The sequence below is a fragment of the Acanthopagrus latus genome, chromosome 20 (assembly GCF_904848185.1).
Source record: "Acanthopagrus latus isolate v.2019 chromosome 20, fAcaLat1.1, whole genome shotgun sequence".
NCBI classification, from domain to species: Eukaryota; Metazoa; Chordata; class Actinopteri; order Spariformes; family Sparidae; genus Acanthopagrus; species Acanthopagrus latus.
In genome coordinates this window covers 15,861,018-15,873,505 of record NC_051058.1, presented here as the reverse complement: position 1 = coordinate 15,873,505, position 12,488 = coordinate 15,861,018, and the positions used below count along the sequence as shown (strand labels likewise).

At 42.0% G+C, this 12,488-nt stretch overlaps 1 protein-coding gene across 2 annotated transcripts in view; it reads right to left on the bottom strand.

The window, feature by feature from the left end:
* LOC119009604 (cadherin-related family member 1) overlaps positions 1–12,488 on the bottom strand; it is a 110,337-nt gene that overhangs the window by 87,948 nt on the left and 9,901 nt on the right. The window contains exon 3 of one of the 2 annotated variants that reach the window (XM_037081024.1): positions 11,949–12,102. The gene's annotated coding sequence lies outside the window, so the exon portion shown is untranslated. Of the gene's footprint in view, positions 1–11,948; positions 12,119–12,488 lie in introns of both variants that reach the window. The other variant, XM_037081023.1, reaches the window with a different exon arrangement.

Genomic DNA, 12,488 nt, shown 5'->3' with positions numbered 1-12,488 from the left:
TGTGCCTCAGATGGTGTGTGTTACTAAGTCCTTTAGTGTGCACCACTCTAGGAGTAAAATGAGCTTCGATCTGTCCCAGAGGTAGCCCATCAAGAGGTGGGGAGGTTAGTTGGTCGTCACGGCCATCTAGACCCTGGCCTGTGAAAGCCTGCCAGAATCAATGCTAATTATGCTGCCATCTGCGAGGTGCCTGCGCTAGGTTGACACCTGTTCACTTCCAAGTGACGCATAGAAACTTCAATCAAGCCGGGAAACAAGACGCTAACGCTGCTGAAGAGGGAAATGATTGGTAAAAGTATTGACAGCGACGATAGTTGGTGGATAACAACTGCAGAAGATATCGGTGTAATACATGAAGCTGGCTGGGCAACGTGTGAAACCTTAGTGTAAAATTCATTCATTCATTCATTCATAGCTATCTCAAACACAACGTAGTCTAAAGCCTCTCACCACTGTTTCTGATTCTATATACAGTACATCCGCGCTGAAAATGTCTAATTGACCCTTCCACTCTGTCAGCACAGTCGTTTCTCTCCTGGAATCCCAACTCAGCCTATGTGTGTGATAAATGTCCCTGGGCTATAGCAACACTGTCCCTTTCCAGATAATTTATCATGCAAAGACAATCAGTCAGAGGACTTGATTAATATTTTCTGGGGGATCTTTTCAACTTTGGAGGCTGATCTAGCCAGCCACATTAGGCAGAGTGTTTGCAAGAGGAAACCAATAAACTAGGTTTGGCTGTTTGCTCACTGAGACCGTGGGCCTGTCAATTCTTTGCCCCTTGAAAGAGATCTGCCATTAAGGTGACATGAGAAACAAATGAGGCCAATTTCTCCTCCAATGTCCCATCTGATATGTCAATAAAGGCCCAGCAGCCGCAGGATGCTCTGAGATGGATTTTTCCTTGCAGCTAGACAATCAGTGGAATACATCTAACTTTCCTCCGATAGGTGAATCACTCAGACAAAACCAATGGACTAGCGTTAAGTAGCAACTGCAGATCTGGTTTCAGACAAATATATGAACGAGATTTACTTCTGAGGTTTTTGTTTTTCGTCTTACAAGAAAAGATAAGCCAGGCAATGCATCTGAATTATGTTTGTCTTTTGCTGGGTATAAAACTGGAGCTTGACCAGACATCAGCATCTCCCTTACAGCGAGGTGATTCCATCTGTGCAGGTATTTTTCTTCAGTCATAGCTCACATCCAGCTGGAGCTGTATATATAACAGGTTGATAAAAAGAAGTGTATTCCTATCCAGCAGAGGCATTTTCTGTTTATGCCACATGGCAGGTGTAGTGACACATCTGACTGATTTCAGAAGCTAAATCTCAATCGCAATCAGAGTAGAAAAAAGTCACTTTACAGATCAGGATTTTTGTCAATTCGATACATATTTACACAAAAAAGCACATGGTGGTTTCTTAAATGCAAACTATGACATTTTTATGCCACTAGGGGTCTCAATTAAAAACAAAAGAAAGTGGGATCATGGGAGTTGCTGTCTTCATTTTCAAAAAACAACCTTTGCTGATGAAAATCTATGTACTGTGACTGAGGCAAAAATTTTGATTTAATTCATGTCTTTTTTTCACATCATATTCAAATCCCTTCCCTTACACAACTATTTCCTGGAAGTCACAGCACCAGGTGACCTAAAGAAATGCACCGTTACCGTGAATTAGTTGAAACAAAAGGTTACATATCATATATTCAAACACGGCTAAACATGCCGAGAATATATATATTTATATATATATATATATATATATATATATATATACACACACACACACACACACACACACACACACACACACAATTGACTCCTCTCCCATTGCAATTAGAGGGTTTACCTTTCTGTTATTTTCCTGGTGTGTCTGTTTCAAAATCATAAATGCACCAATAAACAGTGAACAGTAGAAATCAGCATGGAGGCCAGTAAAACATTATGGCGGTTAGATTTGTGTATATTTTACAAACTCAACATCAGCTGAACAATATTTGAGCGCTGCTTGAACAGAGACAGATGGAAAACTGCTTTCGCTTTAATGCCTGGAACTCAATGGGTGTCATAGCATCTCACTAGAAGAGGGGAAAGGGGAAAGCTTTGAAGAAAACGTAGGGAAATTATGAGAAACATTTAAGGACAATTTAAGGGACATTTAGGGAAAGTAGGAGGAAAAGTTTGGAAAAATTTGAGGAAAATTAAGGGATTATTTACGTCTCTACTTGGGTGTCATGTTTCCATCTCTGCTGATCATACCAGTGAATACTGCAGAGCTATTTTAACTGGGGATGAATGCTGATCGTAGCTGTTCCCAATGAAGGCAAAAGCCCGATGTTTGTGGCTGCCAGTGGGGTTTTTTGTTCAGTGTGAAAGAGATTAAGAGAAATAACATGAGATATATCTGGTAAGGACAGAAAAAGAAAATGTTAACCTCAAGAGGAAACAAAATGCCTATACCGCTATAATACCTTTCAAATTAGCTTGCAAATTAACAATGTAAATGGTGGTCTTCTACACAGCCTCAGACCAGGACTGATAAACTGGAAATTAGAATAGATCACAATTAGAAACAACATTAGAGTCCCACGTGTGATTGCGATACTTATATGTAGAATTATAGCCTCATCTGCTGAGCTGCAGCATCGATAGGCATTCATTAAGTATGCAGCTCATAAAGTCAAATGTTTTTCAATAAATATCATGGGAACGAGGCTCGAGATACTCCACATTCAGAGACTTACAATGGCAGCATATGTTGAGGTGGATTGAGTCCTCAGGCTCCAATCTGGCTCTCTCTCCCTCGGACTTAGAAGATAAATTATGTGGGCTATTTTTCCATTATGTTAATCAAAACACTCGCCATATGCATTACTATTATTAGATTGGTAACAGAAGACATCCTGTTCTCAATGTGAAATTGTGAGACTGAGCCTTAATTGATCACAAACACAGTTTTAGGATAGTCAAAAGATAATTCAACAGCTGGCCTTGTTTATATCTCTTGTTAACACGTTATATATGTTTTATGGGGTGTCAATTGATGTTGTTTCATATTACAGCAGGAGCCTATTTACAAGGATGCCTCAGTGTGTAACGAGAAGCATAAATGACAAATACGGTAATCTAACTTGATATTTGAAACAACAACACAAAATCCATTCCATTTGCTTTTCCAGAGTCGTTTATGTGCCATTGTTGTGAGTGGAGGACGTGGTTTATGTGACTTTAAGTAAAGCAAACAAAACAAGTGCAGCAGTTCTGGCACTTAAAGCGAGTCTGAGAATGTGTGTTGGCCCACCTGAGCTGCGCTAATTGTTTTCGAGATACACATAAGGTCTCAGGCACCATCTTAAATTCCAAGGTTGCACTTTGAGCCTGCTGGACGTCCTTGACTGGAGCCAGACGTGGGCCTAGAGAGGGCTGTTTGGCCAACAATGTCATTGTTATGGCCTTTGTCATCTCAATTAGCAGGCGGGTGCTAAAACACAGAGCTCTAAATGGTGGCATCAGTGTTAACCTGGGACACAACACACTGCCCATAAACCCCCAGCACTTATGCGTACTGCTGACCATGCTGTTTGTCTCTCATTACCTTCCGGCAACAAAACGGAGCCCAGAGGTTACACTAATGACCCTCTCCTCCACAAAGTTACTGCAACTACTGTTGCCGTTGGATGGAAGTATGAAATGAAACAAATAAGTTGGATCTGTCAGCAGTTAGGTGGTACAGTGAGCCTCTGAAAAGAAGGAAAGTCCGTTTATCATTAAGAGTGTGTTTCCGTCGTCAGAAACAGCGGCTGATTAAATTAGGCCCATTTTAAGGTCAATGTATTTCTTTAATCAGTTGTCCCTTTTGATCATCCCCAGGACCAGTGCTCCTCAAACTCAGTCCTTGGTAATTGGTCCTCCTTATTGGCTCACTGTCTGTACTCATGTGCTCATGGTTTAATGTTTCCAACGTTTTCGGCACAGGCAGAGCACATAATGCTGTGCATGTTTAACAGTCATTTCCATAAGTAAGTGCAATTTCTGTACAGTTTGTTCCTGTGTAATGAAGTGAAATCTTGTTTGTATTCCCCCTATTTCACAAGGAAACCCACTGAAGCAGCTACACGGGAATTAAAGGGGCTAAAAATTAAAAACCGGCACTATCTTTAACTGAATGTCACATTATTAGGAAATAAAATCATTGGCTTGCATACTAAGTAGTTCTGTTTTTGTTATTTTTCTGATTTTGTATTCGGCAAGAGCTTTTTTCCCCCTCGTTGTTATTGTCTGAGTCTATAAGTGACCTTAACAAGAAAAAATGCAAATGATGTGCGAGAGAAAATGGCTAACATTTATTTATCCTCGCTGTTCTCTTGTCTTGTTGGTGTCATTAGAACAGTTCGCTGCGTCCCATTCTCTCCCATTATCTCTGCTATCAACGCGGCACAGCAAGATTCCAGCAGGGCTATAAATACTTCCCCTGGACCACATACGGCTAGCACATCATCTCCCAGACACAGCTTAATGATGGAAAAAAAATCTAATGTCTTTTTGCCCCCTTTCTTCCACACATTCTCACAAAACCATGAAAAAAAGTCAGCCAGCTTGCAGAAGTTACACATACATTTAGCGGGAAAAAATACATTTGCACCTAAGTATCAGCCACGTCTAAGAAGGTGTGAGAGGAAATGATAGATGTCTGTCTGATCATCCACTGGCACAGGTTTTTGTTGATTGCACCAGGGTCACTGACTGGCTGGCTCCACAGATCCATTAGAGCGAGAATGCAAAAAGGACACTTTATCTGAATTCATTATAAATGGATCTATATCTTATGTTTAGGGCCAAGGACACGATTTGTATCACAATGCAAATATCTATCATTAAATGTTGACAGTTCATTTTTCCTGGCAAAGAAAGAAAAATGTTTTCTGTGCAGCACTCTTTCTGTGCTGTTCTTTTCCTGATAAGGCGCCACCAAAGTAGTTGGAGCCGATTTGTTGTCCAAATTGAACGGTTTGTCATAATTTCATAAGGGGAAAGTATCCGGTTTCATGATTTGCATGTATTGTAACATTACAGGTAAATAGTATGATGAATATCCCAAAATATAACCAGTGACTTGAAAATACAGCTTACCATACAGTCTGTATGCACTTTATAATATTGGCAAAACAATTTTAAGAATGTCTATTTTTACTCAGATATATTTTACTCAGAGTGGTGAAACAGCAGCAAAACGTCACTTTCTACACTAAACTGACAGAAAGTACAGTTACTGCTGGTTACTTGTATATTCCAATCAAGTCAACAGTAACCCTGTCCAACCTCTCCTTCATACAAAGTGACACATCATCATTTTTGCGTGCTCGCAAACTTGTAGGCACTTTGTCCGATGCGGGGAGTTGAATTGCTGAGCACATGGCTGGGCATGTCAGTCAAAGAGCAAAAGGAGCATCCCGTTGTGTCGCTATCTAAATAACGGCTATAAAGCGTAGCTAACGGTGTCCTCTGAAACGTGCTCAGGTGGAAAGAACTAGACAAACAGAGACAGCCACCGCAGTGCTCCCTGACACAGAGGACAAAGTGAGGGCCTCATTTCCTCCCTCTAATCAGTGTTTACATCCACCCCAGTGCCAATGGCTGGTGACTGAGCAAGACGTGGATCAATCACCAAAGGCAACCTGGCTGGGGAGGACGTTACTGATACACAACACACACAAACAGACACACACCATCCTTGCACCGGGGGAAGGCAACACGCTCTCATCTTAACCTCTTTTTCTTCCATTGTGTCCCCTCTCTCTCTCTCTCTCTCTCTCTCTCTCTCTCTCTCTCTCTCTCTCTCTCTCTCTCTCTCCCTCTCTGTCTCTCTAATGGGTGCAGAGAAATTACAGCTAATTAAGGATGTAAATGGTGGCGGAGAGTGACTTCTAATTCTGCATTAAATTGTCTCTTACCTCAGCAGAAAAATTTATCAGAGGAGGCAATGTCAACTTTTACTGGGGTGGGTTATTTGCATTTCTGCATGCATTAATTCCGGGATGTGCAGCGCCTACAGAGGCAAACAGAGGGCATGAACTGCATCCCAGCAACTGGTAGGCTTCTCAGTGGATGTTACTGCTCTCCAAGCTAGCGAAGCTACAACAACAGGAAGCATAGCAGGCAAATACAGTACACACAGTGTGTAAACTGATGTCACTTACTTCACTCCACAGATGTTTACAAGGTCAGAGCATGGCCATAAAGGCTGAATATGTGCAGGAAACACACCTCTATATGAGGAGCAGAACTGCAGGTTAGGTGCTGTAGCTCAGTGCATTAATTATCTTTGCGGCCATTCTTGAGGTGAAAGCAGCAGATTTGAGGCGCGGCCAACAGAAGTGGTCTACAAGGACCGCAAAGTCAGAGGGCACGCCAGCAAACATGTGGTAGGTGCCAAGCTGCAGGGTCTGAGAGCTGGGCACCAGGGACGAGAATGATTAGAGATTTATTACAGCTTTTCTGCAAAGTCATGCAGTCTGCCATATGTATCAATGACACAGAGTGTCTTCACTACTGTTCATAAGCTCGAAAAGCTTAATTTATGGCAGTCTGATTGCTGGGAGGGCTATTTTATATTTTTTTAATGGTTCATGTTGGAGGAAGGCTGCTATCCAAACAGATTTTGCATGAGGCATGGAAAATGGAAATAATAATAATAAGGTTTGTACATAGAGAACAAAATGCTGTACAATGGTTCAACCAGACTGAACGCTGAAAGGACAGAAAGAGACACAGATACTCTGACCAACAGTTAAATAAGAATATATAGAAATTGTAAGTCATTGGTAAAAGAAACTGGAAGCTTAGCAGCAAAGTCTGCAAAATTAAACATGAGCAGGGTCCTGTTTTCGTATCAGGTGCACAATAATTTTGATAACAAGTTGCGGTAGCAAAGCTATTCAGTGAAAACTTCAAAATTGAGATAGAGGGTTAGCCTTAGGTTAACACTATTGCTATCTAACATATGAGTGAACTGCACAAGGACGAAAAGAGAGCCAGATTTCCCAAGTTTGTAGAGCCCAACTGCACTGCTGTGATTCAATAATGATTAAGGGTCACTTTTTCAGACTGGAAAACAAATGAATAATCAGAAGTTAAAAAAAAATGACTGCAACAGTACTCATACTGCTAGCTAACATCTAACAATAATATTCATCATTGATTATTATATGTATAATTTACCTATCAACTAGTTCTTTGGTCCAGAAAATGGCAGACCATGTTGATCATTTTTTCACTTCATCAGCTGAATTGGGACACCTTTCTTAAGAAGGGTTTTTAAAACTGCTGAAGATAAGAATAAAAAAAACAATGTGACAGGTGATTTCAGACTTTTAAATCATATTGTATGGATAAGACACTCATAACACATAAATACATACTGTACACATGCAACAATCCCTGAATTATAACAGATGAAATGCTCCTTGGCTACGACCTCACGGAGGCCCATAGATTGTGTTTGCTTGGCCATTGATTGACCCCCGAGTGAAGGACCTCATCATTCTCTCAGCTGTTCCTACGTTTCATCCAGCTCAATCCATTTACATTTAAGCACAGCTCTGCTCGGCCTAATTAGTTCCATGGCTCCATTAGTCTACATTGTGGTCAATCCATTCATCACTTTGCATGTTAGTTAAAAGCCCATTTCTCTGATCCTGTCACTGTTCTCTGCCTATTACTGTTCTTTTTTTTCCTAGAAATGGGACTGAGGGGGATTGTGGGTAACTAATTACCACAAAGATGACATCACATAGGCCTAACCTTAATAGCAACTTGTAGATGCTAAAATTAAAGTCAGATAAACACTATATTTTAATAAATTCCATTATGACTGGACTAAAAAAGGGTACGATTTTGTCTAAAAAGAAATTGAAAGTGTTTACATAATACATGTGAAAAAGGAGGCTTCATGTATATTTAACAGGGGACGAAAATAAAATAAAGAGCAGAACAGAGAGCGAAGGATAGGGAATAAGAACGACAGAGAGAAAGAGAGGCGGTAATGATCCCTGCATTGAGAGACTTGGCTCACCCACTGGCATACTGGCTTGTATGGTCCACTGGCTCCAAACTTGCTGAGGTCTAAAACTCGCATTACGGCTCCAAAAAAAAAAGGCAGGCAACCAGGACCTCAACACACTGAAGCTAATTAATTCTCAGATATAATGAGACATTATCATGTTTGATGTACAGTTCACACTCTCTCAGGGTGCTCTCTGCTATCAGGACACAAATAGTTTGAGAAAACTTGCTCTGACAAAGAGGAAACAATCAGGCAGAGACGACAAAACTCATTTAGTAGATCAAGTTGTCGTGTCAAACAATGTGAAAGTGAGCATAGTTTATGCCTGAGGATTTTTTGGGGGGGAATTTGCTGAAACTGGAGGCATCCAGGTCCAAAGGCAAAATGCTGCAGGCAATTCAAAGGGACAAAATAAAAATAAAATAAGTGTAGTGCTATTTATCCATCTAGATTGTCTTGTTGTGAGATGCTGAGTTTTGGTGATATCAGCTGTATAGATGTCTGCCTTCTCTAAAATATAAGACCTTGTTGTTGGCAGTTTCATGTCTAAATGATTTCTTTTTTCCACTGAAGTGAACCCGGCAACCGTAACACAGTGCATCTACTCATGAACAACAGACGTGAACGTAAACATAACATTGCTGCGCTGTGTTAGCTAGCTTAGTTAACTAGCCTCTCATCCACGGGTAGATGCACGCTTCCTTCTGCGCTATGATCCAGAAAAAAAATAGTCGTCACGGTTTTTGGATGAAGGCATTGCTGTTAAGTTTTTCAGATTTTAATATTTTTTTTAAATAGCTTTTAGTACCACAAACCAAGTCCTATTTTGTTCCATTATATTTGAGAAAACTCAGTACTCACACAAATCTAGACGGATTAAGAGCATTAAGGTAAAAGGTAAAAAATGTGCTTTTCTTTTTTGCGATGAACTGTCCCTTTACTGTAAAAGCACAGAATACTGGAGACTTTTGCATTTACATCCCTTGTGTTTATGTCGTTCTGCTGTTTCCTTGGTTGATTATATCCCATTGAGTATTCACTTTTCCATCGCCAGGTCACCATCACTTTACATCTACTATCTGTTGAAGACAAGTGCAGCGAGGATGATTCTCAGGATGATTCAATGTCTGGTACAGTCCCTGAAAGCGGAACTCATTTCCAGGCCGAGCTACCCCGGAGTCCCAGCAGGGAGACATGAAGCAATCTCGGGCCCGTGATGCCCTCCCACAGTACCTGCTGCCCTTTCACTCCCACATCCTTCGCTTTTATCGGGAATCTATTTTCCCTCTCCCCCCTGTAAGGTAACTCCATCTGAAATTTTACATCTCTCCTCTCTCTCTCTCTCTCTCTCTCTCTCTCCGGTTTCCTCTTCCCATGATGGATGAGCTGCACACTCTGGGGTGTCTCAGCCTGTCCATCATGCCCCGCGATTAGGAATTAAAAATTGCAAACGTTTCACAATAGCCACCCCCATTTTTCTCAGACTCACCCCTCCCCGCGCTCCGCCACGACCCCGCCTCTGAACCAGCTACACCTGCCACACCATCACCACCACCGCCATAACCAAAAGCCTCATCGCCACCGTCGACGCCACATCCCCACGCAGCCTAACACACTATCCCCAACTCAGATGCACCAAACACCTACATTCATCTAAGTGGGAAAAAAAACATAATTTATTTTGTACTTCCCAGATAATTTACTTTTTTTCTTTCCTTTCTACAGGAATTCTCCATTTCCCTATAAAATGAAAATTCATCTAGAATTACATCTTATGTCATCATTATGTTTATTAAGCGTGGATGATGTATATGAACAGCGCTGGCTTGCCGCTGAGTGCTTAATGATGCATAAGATTAAGCCGAGGCTCTCAGCTGCGCTGTGACTCCCCTCTGGTACCCATACTGCCGAGGCATGCTGGGAGTACAAGCTCCAAACGGCCATCAGGTGAAAGGAACTAACATCTCTCTTTTTGTCTGTGTGTGAGAGAGACTGAATGCGTGTGTGTACTTTTGTGCACACCGCTGAATGGGAGCGTGTTTCTCCCTGCACACATGTAAGAGCTGTAGCGGAATGGCGCACTATCACCGAGCTTTATCGTATCTGTCCACCTATATTAGAAATAACTTGCTTTCGCCTTGCTCACTGTGCTCCGATCATGCTGTTTTCTCCTCTCTGCTCCTCTATCCATCCCTGGACCCCCTTCTCTCTGTGTCCTTCCTCCCTTCATTTCTCTTCTCCCCTTCTCTCTGCCACACCGCTGTTTTGCCGCAGCAGTCTATGACAAAAACATTATCCTTCTGCTGCTAAACAATCCAATAAACCTCTCCACAGGGAGGAAGTTAACCTCTTGTCTGTTCGACTGATGCCTTCCAGACCACGTGACGGCTGCCACAGTAAATTCAAATCATTAGTCTCCTTGCCCCCCATCAGAGAAAAAAACTTCTATTAGTAATGGAGACCTCGTAAGAGACCTTCCGCGGAGAGCACTGCCTTCCCAATTCCCAGTGGAGAAATCCCGCGCAAAAAACTAATTCTACTTTTAATAATCTGTCATCAAGACCAGAGGCAGTCATAAATTATGTGGGGAGCATGTGCGAGAGCGAGCCACAAGAGGGAAATCAGGGTAGAAAATCAAAGCCCAAGTTTGACAAACTTTCCTGGAGATAAATAATAACTTACAAACTGGATTAGTTGTTAAGTCACAGCTGAGCGCACAGTCAAGCCGCTCCAATCAGCCAATGCAGATGAAGAATTTATAGGTAGAGCTCATCATTTGTTTTCCCACTCTCCTCCCTCTTTTTATATGCATCCCACCTTTTCTCATTCCTGTCTCCTTCAAGCTTATTATATTCACGGCCTGTTGTCACACCCTGGGCTGGTTTTATCATTAACTCCTTGCGTGCCAAACCAATCATCATGTTTGCATCATGTAAAGGCCTTTATAAGGTGGCAGATTGTTTTTTGTTGTTTGGGGGAAGGGCTTAAGCCAAACAACTGACAGGGGAAGGAGTGTCTGGCTTGTGTTGAAAAGTAAATACAAGGGAACAGTGAAGTTCCCTTTGTGGGGCCTTGAGACCTTAATTGACCTCTAAAACAAAGGAAAATCATCATGGGAGAGGTAAGGTGAGGGAGAAAGACACATCTGAAACATGACCAAGGCGCTTTGAGGGAGTGTGAGGGAAAAGGCTATCAGCCGCAAGGGTCTGCTCTTTGTTCCTGTGTCAATATCTCTGTAAACTATCGACATGCATCATAATCGTTCCCTTCTATCAAGAGCAGACTAAAGAACAATCTCCATTAGGTGACAGCAACCCGGCAGGTTGATAAATGCTCCCTGACGAAAGGGAAGGAATTGCGTAAAATAAAGAGGCATGTTCCAACAAGTCTTGTCAAAATGGTATTGATTTAATCATCTGCAGAAATACACATTCTTGGTTAGTGTAGCGTGCAGCGGAGATGGCAGCAGCAGCAGAAGCTGGGATACGCTTTACAGTTGTTGACGCGGAGACGCTCTCCCTCATTGGCTTTGCAGGTGATGAAACACACGCTGAGCTGCGATCTAATTTTTTTTTTCCACCCTCTCTCCCTCTTTCCCTCTTCAATCAGATGATATTCTAAGAAAGTGTTTCTAAATCTGCTTTTCTATTTTTATTTAGGACCAACAAATATAACTTAATGTGAGTGGGCGAGTCTATATGTAGCGCGCCGCTGTGGTCTGCCTTCTCATTGGCCTCTCAGTAGAGTGCAGAGGCGATAGATAACAATAGCCCTCCATCATCTAGACACGCCAATGGTATTCCAGTGGCTGGAGTGAGCTGGCCAGAGGTCTGGGAGTGTTTATTTAACATCGGGGTGTTGGAGAGTGTGTCTCACCTTGGGACAAATGAATCCCCTCTCCTTCCTCCTTTGGCAGCCTCAGAGTAAACACCATGGCAGAAAACTGGAGGTCTCATTGCTCTGAAGTACAAGTTCATCAGGCAGGTGGGTAGGTTCATCATTGGAGACTTGCTGCAGGACAGAGCAGCTCCTATAAAACATGGAATCTGTGCATATAAATACTCATATTGTTTATATCTATGCAATGTAAACAGTGCAGCAAACTGCTACCACAGAATAAAATAAACAAGTAGCCTGAAAACAAAATCCAAGCAGCAACAGTGTTGGCAAAAGCAGTTGTTTTCTTACAATTGTAATCATTTAGAAGGTTAAAGGGGGTATTATTATCTCTGCACAGCCCATCTGAGCAGTGATGAGGTGAACACAAATAATGTGCGTCCCCTACAGAGGGAAGATGTGTGGCTGCGGCCGCTGGGGGTTGGAGACAATCCCACAGTGACCTGACCTTGACATGTCTGAGTGAAATGGTGGTGGAGGCTAATACCTCATCATATTGAGTTTGACTTTGAGCTGGTT